Source organism: Anastrepha obliqua, chromosome 6, assembly GCF_027943255.1.
Source record: "Anastrepha obliqua isolate idAnaObli1 chromosome 6, idAnaObli1_1.0, whole genome shotgun sequence".
Taxonomy (NCBI): Eukaryota; Metazoa; Arthropoda; class Insecta; order Diptera; family Tephritidae; genus Anastrepha; species Anastrepha obliqua.
In genome coordinates this window covers 62,308,693-62,327,191 of record NC_072897.1, presented here as the reverse complement: position 1 = coordinate 62,327,191, position 18,499 = coordinate 62,308,693, and the positions used below count along the sequence as shown (strand labels likewise).

The window sequence follows — 18,499 nt, the reverse complement described above, 5'->3', positions numbered from 1 at the left end:
AAGTATTGACCTGAGTCGTTGTTGGGTCCTCAGATCATACGTATATCTAAAACGCCAAAAGCGTTTCTTCAACCTATCACAACATATCGATCTTGTGTCGCGTTTTTCTGTCAGGAGACAACCACGTAGCTTGGTGTATGTTCTTATGCTGGAATCCGGTGCTGCATACCACATTGTTTCAGGCCCCAGTGCAGTCGATCAGCCTCTGTCCGATACCGTATTCTTCGATGTTCAGGCTGTATTTTGCGGCAGTGGAACCAAAAATTTCCTTCTTGCCTACCCTGGCGTTGAGGTCCCCAAAGGCGATTTTTACGTCTTTGAGAGGGCAGCGCACATAGGAAGGAGTTTTTGGTCGTATCGTCTTTCTCTTCCATCGGAGTGTGGGTGAAAATAAGCTAGATGCGGACTATTGCGATATGCTCGACCACCGGTGTGAGCGAGAATACATCGCGACGAAGTCTCTCTCCCACAAAAAATCCTACACCGAATTTGCGCTCCTTTACATGCGCTTTTTACGTGGTTGGTCCCAAACTCAGCGCACAACCAGCTATTATGGGTTGCTTCACCTTCTCACTTTAGCTCGTTCTCGAACGGATGTTCGGGAGCTGTGCAGAGTATACTTGAGCTAAGCCCGGAAGTTGTGAGTAGCTTGGACCACATGTAGAAGAATCGTCCTGGCCTCTCCCAAGTGAATTTCAATCAGTGAATTTCCCCTCTTGTTTGGACTTCTACATATATGTACAACCATCCTCCTATATATGATACAATGCTTACATACATAAGGGTTTAATTTTAACATCAATTCTTAATTAATTAATTGTAACTTTATTCTCTCTCATCTCATATCTGAATATCAGCATGCTTACATAAAAGGCAGGCCCACTAAAACTGCTCTGAGTAAAGTTGTACTGCAGATAGTATGGATAAGTCATCTTAATATATCTGGAGCTTTAAACAATGTTTCGAACGAGGCACTGATTGAGGGTTTGGGATCAATTGACACATATCCATCGATACTGGATCGGAAACCTATTGAATTGTCGCACAGTAGTAACAGAATGTGGTTCTTTGGTCATGCACCAGAGAGCTAATAGAGGTGCACCGCAATGAGGCGTACTCTCTCCTCTACTGTGGACTCTAGTAGTAAACAGGGTCTTACTTAAAATGAGAAGTAAGGGACCAATGTTAACTGCTTATGCAGATGACCTTGCCATCATCATCTCAGCAAGATGCTTAAACACTATGAGTCAAGTGCTTGAAGGGGCACTTAAGGACCTCACCTGACTGGATAACATCACACTATAGGTTAAAACATATACATAGCAAGTACCTAGGAGCAATGTTGGATAGCAAACAAACGTCCAAACTCGATGTGGAAGAACGAAGAAAGCACTCAATGCGTTATATGCCTGCAGAAAAATGGTCGGTAAGATATGGGAATTATCTCCACGCCTTTCACATTGGACTTATACGGTGGTAGTAAGACCAATAATACTTTTTAGCATTCAAGTTTGAATAAGAAGGCAAGCGCTAATGAATTTGAGAACGTACCAAGAGTTGCATAGCCGTTACAACAGGTGCTCTCCTACAGCGGCGCTGGACAAGGTAAAGCCTTCATCCAATAGACTTAGTAGCAAAAGGTTCTGCAAAGAAGTATGCACTTAGGCTATTGAGAACAGCACGACTAGTTCAAAGGTCATATGACCACAGCCGGATATGCAGAGGCTTAAACGTTAACTCGGACTACGTTATTCCACAAGCTAGTTTCAATAGGGAACCAAAGCTAGTATTAGGAAAGGGCGGATGGTGGAAGGGACAACTTTCAACGCGCCACACCTTTAACATATACACAGACAGTTCTAAGAGGGAAGAGGGAGATATAGCCGCATTATTCTGTTCGGAATTAGGCTATGAACAGTCTTACAAATTACCGGACTACTGCAGTGTGTTTGAAGGTGAGATATATGTATGTATGTAGCAACAAAAGCAGCAGTCTTAGCCATAGATGACACTTCTTCGAACCCTCAAATAAACTTTTTCATTGACAGCCAAACAGTCATGAAAGCAATATCAACTGAAATGACAAACTCATACTGCATATGACAATGCCGGATTAAACGCCAAATGGAAACGAGAAAGTGGATATACTAGCCAAAGCAGGCGCAATATTTCCTGTAGCTAGCACGGCCAGAATATAATCACCTCTCTGTAAACAATGACTGGATATAGATGCAGCAATGATTCAAGAAGCGAACACAAAACGGGAAGGAACCAGGTACCAACTCTGCCACTGCCCTGCACTTAGCAAAACACGAATAAACTGGTTAGGTTCTGGATTATTTTGAACCTTTGAAAGTGCGACAGATGAAAAAATTAGCATTAACTTCTACACAGTCATATTCGGTGACATTAAGATTACTTAAACCTGCAATTTTTTATCCATAACACATCGGTCAATAAGTCCCCGGTCTAACAAAGAAAACACAAGAGTTGCATCAAAATTCGAGTTTATTCATCAATATAGTTTCCTTCTAAGGCTATACAGTCAGTCCAACGCCTTTCCAAACGTTCGATGCCAGTTTTGTAGTGCTCTCGGAATCATCGAGACGTTGCTGTTTTTGGTCCACAGTCAGCAAACGCGGCACCCACTTCGAACATAGCTTCCGCATCGACAAATGGTCGTGTAAAATGGTGAAAACACTTCCCTTTGATATCTTTACGATGTCAGCAATATCATCCAGCTTCAATTTACGGTCGGCCAAAACCAATTTATGGACCTGCTTGATTTTTTCGGGAACAACTGCCTCATTTGGGCGACCAGAGCGGTGTGCATCGTTGGTGTCCGTACGACCGCGTTTAAAATCAGCATACCAGTCGATCACTGTTGATTTGCCTGGTGCAGAGGTGCCATAATGATCGTCCAACCACTGTTTTGCTTCGACGGTATTTTTTCCCATCAAAAAGCAGTGTTTAATGAGCACACGAAATTCTTTTTTTTTCCATTGTTCTGAAAATAACAAAAGTAGCGTCACTAAAGCTTCAATAACTCACACAATAATGATCCGAATGACATACAAATTTGACAGTATGCCTAAAAGGGTATGTTCTTTCGAACCATAAAGCTAATTTTATGTTAGTGGCGCCCTCTATATGTCAGACCGGGGACTTATTGACCGATGTGTTATGTGCCTATTTTGGCATGTTGAGTTTTGAGAAACTAGGGGTTAAAACCCCAAAAATCATGTTTTTGGATATTTTCGAATACTGCTACCATCTGAGCCTGACGTACTGAGATATTTTCAGAATAACTAATATAAAGCTTGAACCTTGTTGTTTACCTTAAATAGCATTATTTTTCACCACTGGCCTAATATATCGAAAATCAGGTTTCACGATTAATTTGACTTGTTTTTTTTTAAATAATCCTATCCGTAGTAAACATCTCACATGCAGTCCCCAATGTCATTAATAAAAAAACAAATAACATCCGCATTTGGCCCCATAAGATCCCAGTTAAGAGCAGGTTTAAAGAGCATATCCATACTTGGTGTACAAAACTTTTCACTCAGACGTTGACTTCACTGTATTTTTAAATTTCTTATAAAAATAAATTTTCTTATAAGTGCTTAAACTGAATTCTTGGAATTTGTTGATATGTATGTATATGTACATATGTTTGTATGTGTGTATGTATTTAACTTTAAAGAGAAATAGATGTAAAGTATTGTCCCGATTTACACAAGGAGACATCTGGAAGGGAGACACTGGAAATTCTCTTTTGATGTTTCATTCGCGTACACACGGGCAAAAATGTTTCCGCGACATTTTGACATTTAATACTTTAGCATCGTCTGGTTCTTATGTATTCTAGCACGCGCTTACGTGTAAAGCAGAGCGCGTTCGACAACAGTTTCTTAAATATATGAATGAAAAATGCAAACTGGTTAAATAATAAATAATTTGTTGTTTTTTTTTATTGAAATATATTTATAAATTCTTATACTTGAATAAAAAAAAATTAAATTAAAAATACTTCATATGTAAATAATTAACTTAAAATTAACTTGAGTATCTAGAAATGCAGGGAAAAATTAGAAATCGACATAAACATGTCCCATAACTATTTTAAATTATACCTACTTTACTAGCAAAAATAATCGTGCATTTCCCGAGCAGCGTTCGGATGTTTGTCATCGTTGTTATCTTCCGTTTGATTGAAAACCAACACATAACTTAGAACTTTCTTCCACAAAAGAAGAAAACGAATGAAGCAACTGTCAAAAATTGCTTTAAGATAAGAAATACGAATAAGAAGAGCAAAGCGTGTCGCCGAGTACGGGAGACAAAATCCCTTCTCTCTTCCCCGACCGTCCTTCGCCCTTGAACAAAATGTTTCCCTTCCAGATGTCTCCTCGTGTAAATCGGGTCATTGCTATACTCGTATTTGTTTATGAAATCCATATTCACCATCATCGCTAGCTGCATCACTCGAAAAATCCATTTAAAAAGTTAAATCACTTAATAGCTTCAGCCATTTAAATCAGACCCTGAGATTTAATTTTCAAGCACCATTTATTCAATTAGATTTAATTGCGCACAAAAGTGCATATACATACATATAAATATATCATACTTATGAACGTTGTTATGTATGTTTGGATGCATAAATTGCTTGGGGTGCTGGTAACCACAAACAATCGGCGAAAATAAGTGTGTAACTTTGAAAAGAAAAGATAAACAATTTAATTAAATACGAACAAGTAAAACACAACTACATTCATGTACAGTCATCATCGGTCATGTCTTTTTTTCAGAAGGACTTAATGAAATACATATACATATGTAAGATGATTCCTATTTACTTATACATTTCCACGAAACATTAGACTTTTCAGTGGAAAATTGACACATTTATCATAAACGCGCTCAGAATGTTTTGATGTGTGGCCAATATTAGTGTTATTTACAGTGGCAAATTTTTCGAAAAGAATTAATAACACAAGAATGCTTCGGTAAACTAAAATCATTATATGGTGGGCAAGCACCATCGTTTAGCACCTGGTACAATCGTTTAGCAAAATAGTACAATGAATTTTCTCGTGATCACCCTTACCTCACCGACAAATTACGGGAAAGTCGTCCAAAACCATTTGTTGTGCCAGAACATATCGATGTTATACGTGGGGCGTTCCACGAAAGTAGTACCAGTTGGTCCTTCAATTTTCTTTATACTTTGGAATTTTGTTGTGTTTGTGACTCTTTGGAAGCATGTCAAAGGGTTTTGCAAAATTTCAATTATTTTGCAAGTTATTGTTTATTGAATTTTTATGCTAAATTTTTTTCGATAATTTTTATCTTGAAATATATTGGTTGGTTGGTTGGTTAGAGTGGTGATTCATCCTGAATCCAACTAGCGCTTCCGCACCATTTTGTTGCCACATCCTCGTTACCAACTTGTTATTTACGGCATGACTATACCCAGTCTGTGCGGTTCAGCAACCTTATTAGGTTGTTGACATCTAAGCACAGTTGTTCGAGCTTCTCGAACAGCGGTTTGCCCAGGGTTAGCATTCTGTCCTTCCATAGGGCAGGGCATTCACAGAGGAAATGGAAGATTGTTTCCTTTTTCTCCGGTTGTTTGCAACTGTGACAGTATGTGTTGTGAGGGATGCCCATTTTGGCTGCCTGTTCTCCGACAGACCAAAAGCCAGTTATGACTGCCGTTAGTCTCCAGGCATCCCGTTGTTTCATGTTTAACAATATTGATGATTGTTTAAGGTTGTAGGTGGGCCATGACGTTGTGCTGATTTTGCATTTCGTCTGGCCCCTCCATCTACACTCCGCCATTCGGAGGTATTTTAGGGAAATTGTACTCTTGACTGCACCTAATGGTGTGAATACCGGTTCTGCAAGAGCGTTATTCATGGCAGATCCCCCTCTTGCCAGTTCATCTACTTTTTCGTTACCTTCAATATTCCGATGTCCTGGGACCCAGATTAAGGTAACATTATGTTTTTCGCTCAAGGTGGAAAGGCTATTCCTACTTTGTTCCACCACCATTGAGGTTGTAGTCGCTGAATCCAGTGCCTGGATTGCAGCTTGGCTATCCGAGAGAATAGCGATATTGCTCTTAAAAGAGAAGTCTGTGATTAGTAGCCTACAAGCTTCCCCAATTGCCAGTACTTCCGCCTGGAAGACACTGCAGGTATTGGGGAGGCGCACAGATTTTTCAATTTTAAGTCTATGAGAATATATACCAGCTCCAACACCACAATCAATTTTAGAACCATCTGTATAGACTGTAGTGTCGAAGTTGTTTAATGAGAATCCCTTATTCCACTCTTCCTTAGATGGAAAGAGAGTGGCAAAATTCCTATTGAATGTTACCGTCGGGACGATGTAGTCAGTCCTCACCGAGGTTAACTGAGTTTGCCGCAATAGTAGACTGGCATGACCATAAGTGTTTTCTTTCCAGCGGCCCGCTTCGTTTAACCTAAATGCACTCATGGTTGCCGACTTCTTAATATGTAGGTCTATTGGAATAACGTGTGTCAGTGCGTTCAGAGCCTCCCTTGGACATGATCTGATTGCGCCGACCGTTATTGCACAGCCTGATCTTTGTATTCTGCCGAGTAATTTGATGTTGTAATCTCTCCCTAGAGCTTTCCACCAAACTACCGAACCATACGATAAAATTGGTCGTATAACCGCCTTGTACAACCATAATGTATGCTTAGGTTGAAGACCCCATCTTCTTCCAAGCATACGTTTACAGGCATATAGAGCAATTTCAGCTTTCCTTACCCGTTCTTCGACGTTTAATTTCCAGCTAAGTTTGGAGTCCAAAATTACCCCTAAGTACTTTGCACTGGGTGAAAGTGAGAGGGTTTGTCCATTAATATTTGGTAGGGTAAAGCTTGGTACCTTGTATCTGGTGGTAAAAAGCATGAGTTCTGTTTTACGCGGGTTTAAACTTAAGCCACAGCCTGTTGCCCAAGAATTAAGCTCGCCTAACGCCCTTTGAATGATCCCACTGATCGTATTAGGACACAGTCCTGACGCCATTAGCACCACATCATCAGCGTACGCCACCGCTTTTACCCCTCCTCTATTAAGTTTTATTAGGATTTTGCTAATCACACATAACCAAAGAAGTGGAGATAGTACTCCCCCCTGTGGAGTACCCCTGTGGACTCTCTTAGTTATGTTGATGTTACCCATATTAGCTCTAATGATCCTGGTTTCTAGCACAGAGATGATCCAATTGGTGATACAATTTTCCACCCCTAAGTCTATTAACGCCCGTTGGAAAGCATTCGTGCTAACTTTATTAAATGCACCCTCTATGTCAAGAAAAGCTACCATCGTATACTGTTTGTTTACTAGAGACCCCTCTATTGTTCGGATTACCTCGTGAAGCGCTGTCTCCGTCGATTTGCCTTTGAGGTAAGCATGTTGTGCAGTTAATATACTAAAGCTCTCCAGCGAACTTCTAATGTGCATATCTAAAAGCCGTTCCAAAGTTTTAACAAGGAAGGACGACAAACTGATAGGCCTAAAGTCCTTCGCTGATTCATGTCCTCTTCTGCCTGCCTTTGGTATGAAGACGACCCTAACAAGTTTCCAGCTGTTTGGAATATAACCTAGATTTAGACACGCTTTGAAAATTTCCATTAGCCATGGTAGAATACTATCAAGAGTTTCCTGTAACATCTTAGGAAAGATCCCATCAGGGCCTGGAGATTTGAAAGGTGAGAATGATTTGATTGCCCATGCAACCTTCTCTTTCGTAACTATTACATCGACAAGATGCTGTGGGTCATATCGGCTCCGCTGGATTCTCCCAGCATCACTGTCATGGGTGCTACATCCCGGAAAATGTGTATCTAAAAGAAGTTCTAGAGACTCTTCCGCCGCAGAAGTCCAAGTGCCATCCGGCCTCTTGACCCAAGAAGCCATTGAATGATCCTTGGACAGAATACGGCTAAGTCTCGCAGAATCTCTGGTAGATTCGATAGAAGAACAGAAATCTCTCCAGCTCTCTTTCTTGGCGGCCCTGATTGCCTTCTTGTATTGTCTCCGACTTTCTCTATACAACTGCCAATTACCTGTTGAGTAGCTGAGATTGAAATTTGATCTGGCTTCTTCCCTTAATTTTGAGAGCTCATTGCTCCACCAAGGAGGATAGGATTTTTTGCTATATTTAATTGGACATGACGTTTTGTAGGCCCTACTGAATGTCTTTTCCAATGTTGTGACCCTACTCTCAATGTTTTCTGCGAGAGTGATTTGATGGATCGGAATCCTTCCTATCCTATTCCCTACTACATTTTTGAACCGTTTCCAATTTGTTCTAAGTGGGTTTCGATATGGTAAGGGTGGATCTATCTCAAGATCCAGGTGGTAGAGGATCCAGCTGTGGTCCGAAAAGGACTTTTTGCTTGAGACTCTCCAATTTTCTACCCTCACTGAAGTATTTTCAGACAGTAATGTCACATCTATTACTTCCGCCCATCCTCTAAAGCTTTCCGTGCTTGGAAAGGTGAAAGTCGGGGTATTACCCCTGTTACATACTGTTAGGTTAGTATTGATGATAAATTCATATAGGGACTCACCTCGATCATTCGTTTCGGTACTCCCCCATAGGGGATGCCTCGCATTGGCGTCGCATCCTAGTAGCAGGATACTGTTTTTGCAGTCAAGCACAAGCCTACGAGCCTCGTCAGGTGGTGCTGGTTGGTCGTGTGCCATGTAGATGGAGGCAATTTTGATCCTGACGCCGTCAGTAGCCTCCATTTCGATGACCGTCACATCCGATGAGCTGTAGGATGGGATTAAAAATACATTTAGATGTTTTTTTGCTACAATACATGCCCTGGGGTTACCCTGGGTCCGCTTATAGTACAAGTTGTAGTTTTTGAGAGAGAATCCGCTTACCTCAGTACTCCGCACTCTGGGTTCCTGTATCAGTGCGATGTCTACGTCCTCCTCCGATAGGAGAACGTCTAGGTTGTCCGTTGCAGTCCTGGAGTGCTGCAGATTGATCTGGACAACCTTGAGACCCATACTTACTGGTCGTTTTTAGGGGCGTCAAGCTGCATGCCCGTATGCTGCTCATTAGCGCCATCGTTTTGGGTGGACCCGGCTTCTTCCAGTTGCATGCCCATGAGCAACTCATTAGCGTCGTCAACCTCGTCCTGCTCATCCTCCGGATTTGCAGAACGGAATAACTTCAGATGCGCTTTCCTCACGCCAAACCGAAGTTTGTTGTCCACTTTTCCCAGTGGCTCAATACTCTCCTCCGAGATTTGAAGAAGGAAGGACACACTGTTCTTTTGCGGAGCCTCCGCTTTGATGATACTCCAGTCATCCATTGGAACAGTGCGGTTGTGTGCTTGCAGGTATGGTATTAACTGCTTAGCTTCGAACTCCATGTTCGGTATCCAGATACGAGCCCTTGGTCGTCTTGGGATCTCACTGGCTGGGATTAGTTTGAGCCTCAAACCTTCCCAGTCGCTCTGGATTTTGCTAATAGCGTTTTGAAGGAAATCAACAGAGAACTGATCGTCGCATTTGATCACCCTGTATCCACGGACCACCTCCATTGAATCATAACCTGGCACTTGACCCTCCGGGCTTGCCATGACGTGATCAACGACAATGCGAGACAGCCGTGCCTCGATTTCGGACCACCTTTCTAACGCAGGTTTACCGCGGTTCGTTAACTCGTCCACCAACGCCGTTTGCAGGTGATCCCGTGCCACCTCGTTAAACGCGCGTTTGGCTGGTTTGGGCGTCAGAGCAGTGTGAGACGTCTTGAGCTTTTTCGCAGTTTTACAGCCCTCGTCCTGCGAACGATTGCGTTTTACGGCTTCTGCCTTCTGGGTGGCCTGGAACGCCAGGTACTCATCGACCACCTTTTGGCACCTTGCCTTATCGGCCGCATCTTTGGGATGAGTTTTACCTTCGGCCTCATTTTTGCTTATTCTGCCGAGAATAGCTAGAGACCGCTGGTAAAGCTTATATCTAGACGGGCCTTTTTTTGGGTATTGACGCTTTTGACCCTTGGCATCAGCGGATGTGATCGGTTGATTTATAGTTGATGGCGTGCTGTGGCCCACAGCTTTGTCATCAACTGTCTCTTGACTAGAAGCCAAGAGCTCGTCCTCTGAGGGAGTTCCCAACTTCCTCAGCTCGATTGTGTCCGTTCGTTTGTCTGTCCCTTCCAAAGAGCTGCCCATGTCGCCATGTGCGGTGACCAATGAGGATGGAGGGGAAATAAACGGTCCGCCATGGCAGCGCCCCATACCATGGTAAGGCCACCGTTACAACCTGAGGCGGCCTGATATCAGGAGGGCTCCGTTAGGAGACAGCCTAATTTTATCCCCCGGCTGCCAAACCCACCCAATAGGCACGGGTCGCGTTACACCTTGGGTTGAGGGAGTTTTTTTAACGAAGTTTACGTCTTCGACCTGTGTGGTTCGCGGAAGACCGATTCTCCTGCCTTCCATATCTGGGAGGCGTTCCCCTATCCACCACCTGGGGACGCGCCCTATAGAGATAACAGGTTCCCCCATACTACTTTTATATTATCTTTGACTTCTGTCCAGTGGGCAGATATACAATTTTCCACGATAGAACCAGTGGAAATAATCGTATGAAAGAGTAGGCAGTTCAAAGATTCTGTCAAAGATAAAAAAAGATTGTTGAGAATAAAAATGTGGAACGCTTCACGATTTTGCGTGTCATCCTTGCGCAGGGCCATGCTAATCTTCTCTGTATCGTTCCAATTTTAGTATATGTTCTGCCGAAGCAAGAACTGAAATATATTAGTGATACAAAAAAAAAGTTGTTTATAAAAATTATAGGGAAAAGGTTGAATTTTCATAATATATTTTTTAAAAAATAAAAAAAAATAATGTTTAGCTAATTTGTTTAAACAATAATTTTTTATTGTTGGTTTTTTACTCGAAGTACACTGTGGAATTTTGTAAAAAAAATTCTTTATCAAAGTTTGAACCCTTCTTAAAATATACTGCAAATTATAGAGATGGGTTTTTTTTTGTTCTCGAGAAATTAATTTTTGAATTTTACACTGCATGACTCGGCCTAGTAGCCGCGCGCGGAAGCTCCCGCAGCATGCTTTATTCTTTACCAATACAGTATAAAGAACACAGTTTTACATCATATTTTTTTTTAATATTACTCCAACTTAATAAATTAACATTTTTTATTAATATTACTGTTAATTTTTATTAATAGAATCTTAGAAGTTTCCGAAATAAGAAAGGTCATATTGTTTGAATTTAGTTTGCCGTACGAGTAATAGTTTTTCATCGCCATAATGGGTAGTAATTTATGTAAGGTTATTGTATATAGGTTCTTTGACAACAATTATTTTATAATTTAGGAAAATTGTGGAATAAGTATAATTTATGGTCCTTTTATATTCGTATCCCATTTGATTAATGGGTTCGGACCCCCCGCAGCCCACTATGAATAAGTTTTTAAAATTGTCACTCCGCACTGTGTTAATGAGCTTTTAACGATAATTACATTTTTCTTTGTGAAGCGAGTGACTGTGTTTCAAATTCAGTTAGATTGAATTTTACTTTTGAGTGAACAACGTCTCTTAGATTTTGTTGGTGCTCCAAGTTTAAAATTTAATTTTGCAAAGTAATCATCATGCCGAATAAAGTTTGTTGCAATCCTTTCAAGTTTCATTCTTGGATCGAAAAGAATGTTGCTAAATCGTCTGCATCACTGAAAGAAAAACATCCAGGTTTGGGGGAATATATTTGCTTATCTTGCAAGATGCTGTTATCAAAGGGAAAGGAGCCGTCGGAAAATAGTTCCGTAAGCATTGATTCTAATGATAATATTAATAATATTGCTCTTAGTGAAGTTTCTGAAACTGCAAGTAGCCTAGGTTCTGTGTCGGGTAGATCTGACATCGAATTTGTAGAAGGTGATGTTGGAATAGATAGAATAATGAATTTAATTAAACTAAAAGTAAAATCTGCATCTAATTAAAAAAAAAATTCATTGGCTGACTGTTACACCTTTAAGTTGGAACCTAAGTACTTTAAAACGTGAATTTAATCTTAATTATAGTACAGCAAAGTATGCAAAAAAAATACAGAATCTTTACGGTTTCGGATCATATCCCCCCGCTCCAAGTACCCGTAGAACTTTTTCTTCTGAAAATATTGAAAAAATAATAAATTTTTATACTTCCGATGAAATAAGCCGTGTCATGCCAGGGCAAAAGGATTGCCTTACAGTTCAAAGAAGACGGGAAAAAAATTAAGTTACAAAAACGTCTTATTTTATGTAATTTGAAAGAAGCATATGTAGCATTTAAATCTTTATATCCAGAAATAAAAGTCGGTTTTAGTAAATTTGCTTCCTTGCGACCAAAGCAATGTGTACTTGCTGATAGGAATGGAACACACACGGTTTGTGTGTGTAAAGTACATCAGAATTTTAAATTAATGTTAAACGGTTTAAAAAGTATTTTTGAAGATATATCTGTAACTACTTATGAAGAAATAATAGAATGCATGATTTGTAGTAAGCCTAAAAATGAATGTTATATGAAACAATGTGATCTTTGCCCTGGCTTTCATGAAATTGCTACTGAAATAGAAGAAGCTCTCAAAAAGAGAAATATTAATAATATAACTTATCAACTGTGGACTAACACCGATCGTTCTTCTCTAGAAACAATTACGGAGGAGGCGAAAATATTCCTCAAAAAAATGAGCAAAGAAGCTGATATCCTTTTACTGCATAATTTTGTAGCTAAAGAACAAAGTAATTGACTACTGCAAAATGTATTTTTGAAAAGACGTCTACGTAAATGTGCTCTCATTCGCTCATTTTGCAATATTTTTGCATGAAAATTTTATCAATTATTCTTGAAATGTTACTTTATAATATGCAACAACTTTTAATAAACTGACTTGAACCGTTTCGCTACAATAAATTCATGAAAAATGTGTTTTTTTTTTAGCGTTTATCCCTTACCCCCCCTTAAGGCTTCATGAATAGCGTTTATTTCCGCTAGAAAAACGCTACAGTGATCCGGTAGTTTAAAGGATTCACTAATAGAAAGCTCTTCGCAAAATAACCCTGATCCTACACCGATGTCCATTTTGGATCCGTCCGTGTAGATCTTAACGGATATGTTGGGTGTTGGATCTTCTTAAAGCCATTCCAGTCTAGAAGGGATTTTCTTTCGGAAATTCCTTTCGAAGCAAAGAATGGGAGGGTGATAATCACAGTCGCTGGGTATATCCGTGTAGGAGTCTAAAATGGTTGAATGTCCATGTGTGACAGCTCTCCATTGTGAGCTCGCTTTGAGCCTTAAAGCGGAGCAGCCGCTGAGTATTTGCAGAAGAGATCTAGGGGTGGCAGATGTAGCATGATGTCCAAAGCCATGGATGGCGTGGTTTTCATGACGCCACATATTGCTAATTCCGCTGATCTCTGCACCTTATTCAATAAATTAGAAAAGGTTTTTTTCTGCATAGCACACCACCAGACAACTTTTCCATATATATTAGAAGAATGGGTCTGACGACAACAGTGTAAAGCCAATGAGCAACCTTTGGTTTAATTCCCCAGGTCTTACCTAAAGCTCTCTTACAGGCATAAAAAGCTAGGTTCGCTTTCCTGACTCTTTCTAAGATGTTTGACTTCCAAGTCAGTTTCCTATCTATGTTTAATCCCAAGTACTTGGTTTCTTCCGAAATCACAAAAGCTTTGCCTTTGAGCATAATTGGACTTAGCTGAGGGATTCTGTGTTTCCTAGTGAACAATATGAGTTGTGTTTTGTCTGGGTTGACTCCTATACCACACTTTCCTGCCCACCTAGAAAGTATATCTAAAGCATTTTGTATTAGGTCTCTTAATGTAGATACAAATTTACCAGAGACAGCAATAACAACATCATCGGCGTAAGCGGTCACCTTACAGCCCACCGATTCCAGTATTAACAGAAGTTTGTTTACAACTGCGTTCCATAAAAATGGTGAGAGGACTCCACCCTGCGGTGTACCTCTACTTACCAATCTCCTGAGCACCGATTCTGCTAGTTCCGCTTCAAGGATTCTGCTATTTAGCATTTTGCGAATGAAGCCTACCAAGCCCGGCTCTACCCTAAGTTTAGTGAGTGCTGCAGTAATTGCCCCCCCTTAAACACTGTTAAAGGCCCCTTCAATATCAAGGAAAGCGGCTAAATAAAATTCCTGTTTGTGCAGTGAACTCTGTGCCGTGTAAATAAGGTTATGTAGAACTATCTCTACCGATTTCCCTTTCGTGTAGGCATGTTGTGACGTAGAGATAAGATTTCTATCTATAGTTAGGCTTAAGTGAAATTCTATCAACCTCTCCAAAGTTTTCAATAGGAAGTAAGAAAGAGATATCGGTCTTAAGTCTTTTGGATGGGTATGTGAGTTTCTACCAGCTTTTGGAATGAAAACAATTTTGACTTGTCTCCACTTAAGAGGTATATGACCGTAAAGAAAGCAACCTTTGAAGATTGCTAATAGCCCGTGTGCTAGATATCCGGCGGCCTTTTGCAGTTCCACCGGGTAAATACCATCTGGACCCGGTGATTTAAAAGGTTTGAAACTTTCAATCGCCCATAAGAGCCGATCCTCAGATATAGCGTCTATTCTGACTTCACGACAGTGTACTGTATCTTCCATGTCATGCCCAGTAATGTCTGAGCAGCCTGGAAAATGAGTCTCGAGTAAAAGTTCTAGATACTCTTTACTGGTTGTAGTGAAAGCACCATCACTTTTCTGTAGCAGTTCCCAATTTTGAGGGCTTCCCGCTAAAATCTTACGAAGTCTGGAGGCCTCAGTTGCCCCCTCAACCTCTTCACAAAAGCATTTCCAAGATTGCCTTTGGGCATTTCTGATTTCCTTCTTGTAGATTCTCAGAGCATCTTTATAGCCTTTCCAATCTTCTTCGAGACGTGTTTTCTTTGCCTCATTAAAAGCGCTTCTGCTTGTTTTTTGAAGCTTGCTTAGTTCAACCGTCCACCACTTAGGCTTGGGTTTACCCCTCAGCCTTTTTAGGGGACAGGCTTCCGCCAATTCAGCATTCATGTTGTAGGTAATTTTGTCAACCAAATTTTCTATTCCTTCTATGCTTTGTGGTACCACAGATGGACATGTTCCTAGGGTAACCCCGATACAATCTACATACTTTTCCCAGTCTGTTTTCCTGATATTTCTACTAGGCTTAGATTTCGGTAGATTTTTACTAACTTCAAACGAGATACATCTATGATCAGAGAAGGAATGTTCTTTCAAAACTTTCCAGTTCCTAATTCTGTTAATAACGGAGTCAAAAGCAAAAGTAGCGTCTAACACTTCCTGTCTATTACTAATGACAAAAGTAGGTTTATTACCTTTATTGCAAATCTGTAGTTTAGTACCTATCAGATAATCAAAAAGACACTCACCTCTAGCTTTAGTATCAGTACTGCCCCATATCTCGTGATGCGCACATACATCCGCACCAATAATTAGCTTTGCGCCAAGCTTCTGCGCCTGCGCTACCAGATCTTTGAATATTAATCTCGGTAGCTCCTCATGGTCATGTGCGAGGTAGCAGGAAGATAGCCACATCCGTTCATTTCCCGACTCCAGGCTAATGGTCAGTTGATCGGTGTCGCTGTAATTAGAGAGCATAAAAGCATTTATCCCTTTTCTTATTAGTACGCTCGCTCTAGGGTTACCTTTGTTGCGAGCATACATCAGTTTATATTTTTGAGTCCTTAGTCCGCACACAAGTCCATGTGATACCCATGGTTCTTGAATCAGGACAATATGATGTCCACCTTTGGCCAGGTGGATTATGAGTTTGGCGGACGCATCCTTTGAGTGGTGAAGGTTAATTTGAAGAACGCGTAACATTATAGTTACTGGGCTTCCTCTCCACCACCGTTTTGTTAGGATCATCTGAATCTGGCGCCAGTAGCTCTTCCTCATCAGTGAGAGTAGTACCAAGTACTCTATCTAACAAGGAAGAAATACTGCCGTCAGCAGATGCCTTTCGTAGCGCTGTAGCGGTGGTAGGACCGGAGCCAGATTCCGCCGTGGGGCCTATCTCAGCTCCAACCGGGTCCTTTAGATTATACGTCTTGGCCTTATTGTAGACCCTCAGTGTTATGAACGAAAACCCATAGCTTACTACACCGTCAGATCGTGCGGTAAGCGACATAAAAAAGGTCATAAAATCTATCCCTCACTCCCATGATTTTTTGCTGCCCCATCCAAGGTTCTTGTATCAGACAGATATCGATGTCCTCCTCACGGAGGATGATCGTAGGTTATCGGTGGCTAGTTTAGAGTGACGAAGGTTACTTTGAACTACTTTTACCGAACTGATCAAAAGAGTTGCCTACCTTTACGACTGCTCCCTTTGCTCGGAATTGATGTCCTCCCCACGGGGGATGACTCGTAGGTTGTCGGTGACTAGTTTAGAGTGACGAAGGTTTTTTTTAACAAACTGATAAAAAGAGTTGCCTACCTTTACGACAGCTCCCTTTGCTCGGAGTCTACGTCCGTGAGCCGCAGTTAATCCAGCAGCTTTTTAGTATCGTGTCCTAATTCCTCCAGGTCGTCATCCGGGGCAACAAAGGCGGGGAAGACCTTCACTTTGGCTTACTGTTGTTTACCGAGCTCGTGGTCGCCTTGAAATTTCTGAAGCAGGGATGAGCTTTAGGGAAAGCCGTTCCCAGGCGTTGCTAACCGGAGCAGAAACTCCTTTCGCAGCAAAAATCTCTCCAGAAACTCCTTCAAGAACCGATTGGCACATTTTATCACCCGAGTGCAAGAGAGGTGCTGGTCCTTTATTGGCTATGAAGTGTCTGACGATTATACTAGATAGCCGTCCCTCAATAGCAGCCCAAAGGGGCAACATCTACCTTCCATTATTGGTTATAGCGTCCACGAGGGCAACTCGGAGATGATCCCTGGCCACCTCACTGTAAGCCGCCCTCGTGGCCGCAGCTTCCGCACTGGTTGAATGACCTTCAACACCCTTTGCTGAGGAGTATTTACTCTTCGCGTCGGTTACGGTTACGCTTAGTCGAGCTCTGTGCCGATTTAGGCTGTTGATGAGGTTGTTGTTAGGGCTGGTTAAGCTTAGCTGCGGTGGCGGCCTCGTACTCTTTGATTGCGGCCTCGCACTCTTTGATAGCAGCTTCGCACTTAGCACGATCGTCTATATCCAGCTCATGTGCTTTACCGGCCTGTTCATTCTTGGCAATTTTTGCTAGGATGAATTTCACCCTCAGGTATTGCGCCTTGAGCAAGCCACCGGGTGCCTAGCACACTCTCGGTTTTTTTCTTTTTCTTATTCTGGTTCTTCCCTTATTTTAAAAATTCCATTAGGTATTTGGTCCCACGAGTTGGCACGGAAGGGGTGGTTCGCCCCGGCAGAGCCGGCATACCATAATAAGGCACTTAATACAACCGACTTTGGCTGGGCTTCGGAGGGGACCATTAAATACTGGTTATTTAGGCACTACCAGTCATGCAGCTCTCGGCACGGGTACCTCACCACCTCAGCTTAAAGTGCTGACAAGGTTATACCGCCTTGTCTCGGTCGATAAAGCCTCGTTAATGAAAACAGAAAGTACCAAATCCAGGATATCAATTCTAGGATAGTGCGTAGAGGTTACCATTTGGAGCGGAGTGGCTATGTTGTTCGCATCACTTTCCCATGTAACCCCTCCTGTTTATATATTTTGTCTAATTTTATACGTTTCGCATACTTAAATCGCGGCCCATCAAAATAGCGAATCAAAACGGTTTTTATTTCGTTATAGTCGTTGTTTTCGGGCTAACAAAAATTTTAAATGCCGCATTGAGCTCTGCCCCCTTTTTACACGGACACATTAGTGCTGTTCCTCTTCTGGAACTTTACTAAGCTCTAATGCCCAATCTAAGAGTGTGAAGTAATCCTGCACTAAAGATTTGTATTACGCCATACTAAATGGTGCCGGTTTGGTTGGCCGAGTTGCATTTGCCGCAACATTGTGTGCACCTTCCTTCATAGCTACTCGGATTGCACCTGCCTCTTTAAATCCTCCGCTGTCCGGCTCTTCTTTTGAAATCCTACTTTTGACACTACTTTTGCATATGCATGTTTACTTAGTTAATTAATAAAGCGAATCAAGAGCGTTACAATAGTAAAAACGGACTTTAAAGAATAAAGCAAAATAACAGAATATACTAGCAACACAGATAAGATAGCATAAAAAATGCAATGTATTGACGTTGGCACTTAATTCATACATAACAGATTAACAATAGACATTTATATAAACTGCATGTTTTATTTGATCACCATCGTAAGCTACTAGCTTACTTTGTATTATATAAGAGCCTTATATTGGGTTGTGAGAATCTACTTTAGCTTGTTTAATGAACTAGATGCATTTCGAGTTCCAATTGTATTTCAATTCAGAGTGGTA

At 41.2% G+C, this 18,499-nt stretch overlaps 1 protein-coding gene and 1 non-coding gene across 2 annotated transcripts in view; one reads left to right on the top strand and one right to left on the bottom strand.

Moving 5' to 3' along the window:
* The window catches only part of LOC129250612 (zinc finger protein 2-like), a 186,514-nt gene that overhangs the window by 64,080 nt on the left and 103,935 nt on the right, over positions 1-18,499 (top strand). The window lies entirely within an intron of this gene.
* Positions 10,715-10,820, bottom strand: LOC129251044 (U6 spliceosomal RNA). The gene has a single exon (XR_008582881.1). It is a non-coding gene; the product is annotated as a U6 spliceosomal RNA (small nuclear RNA).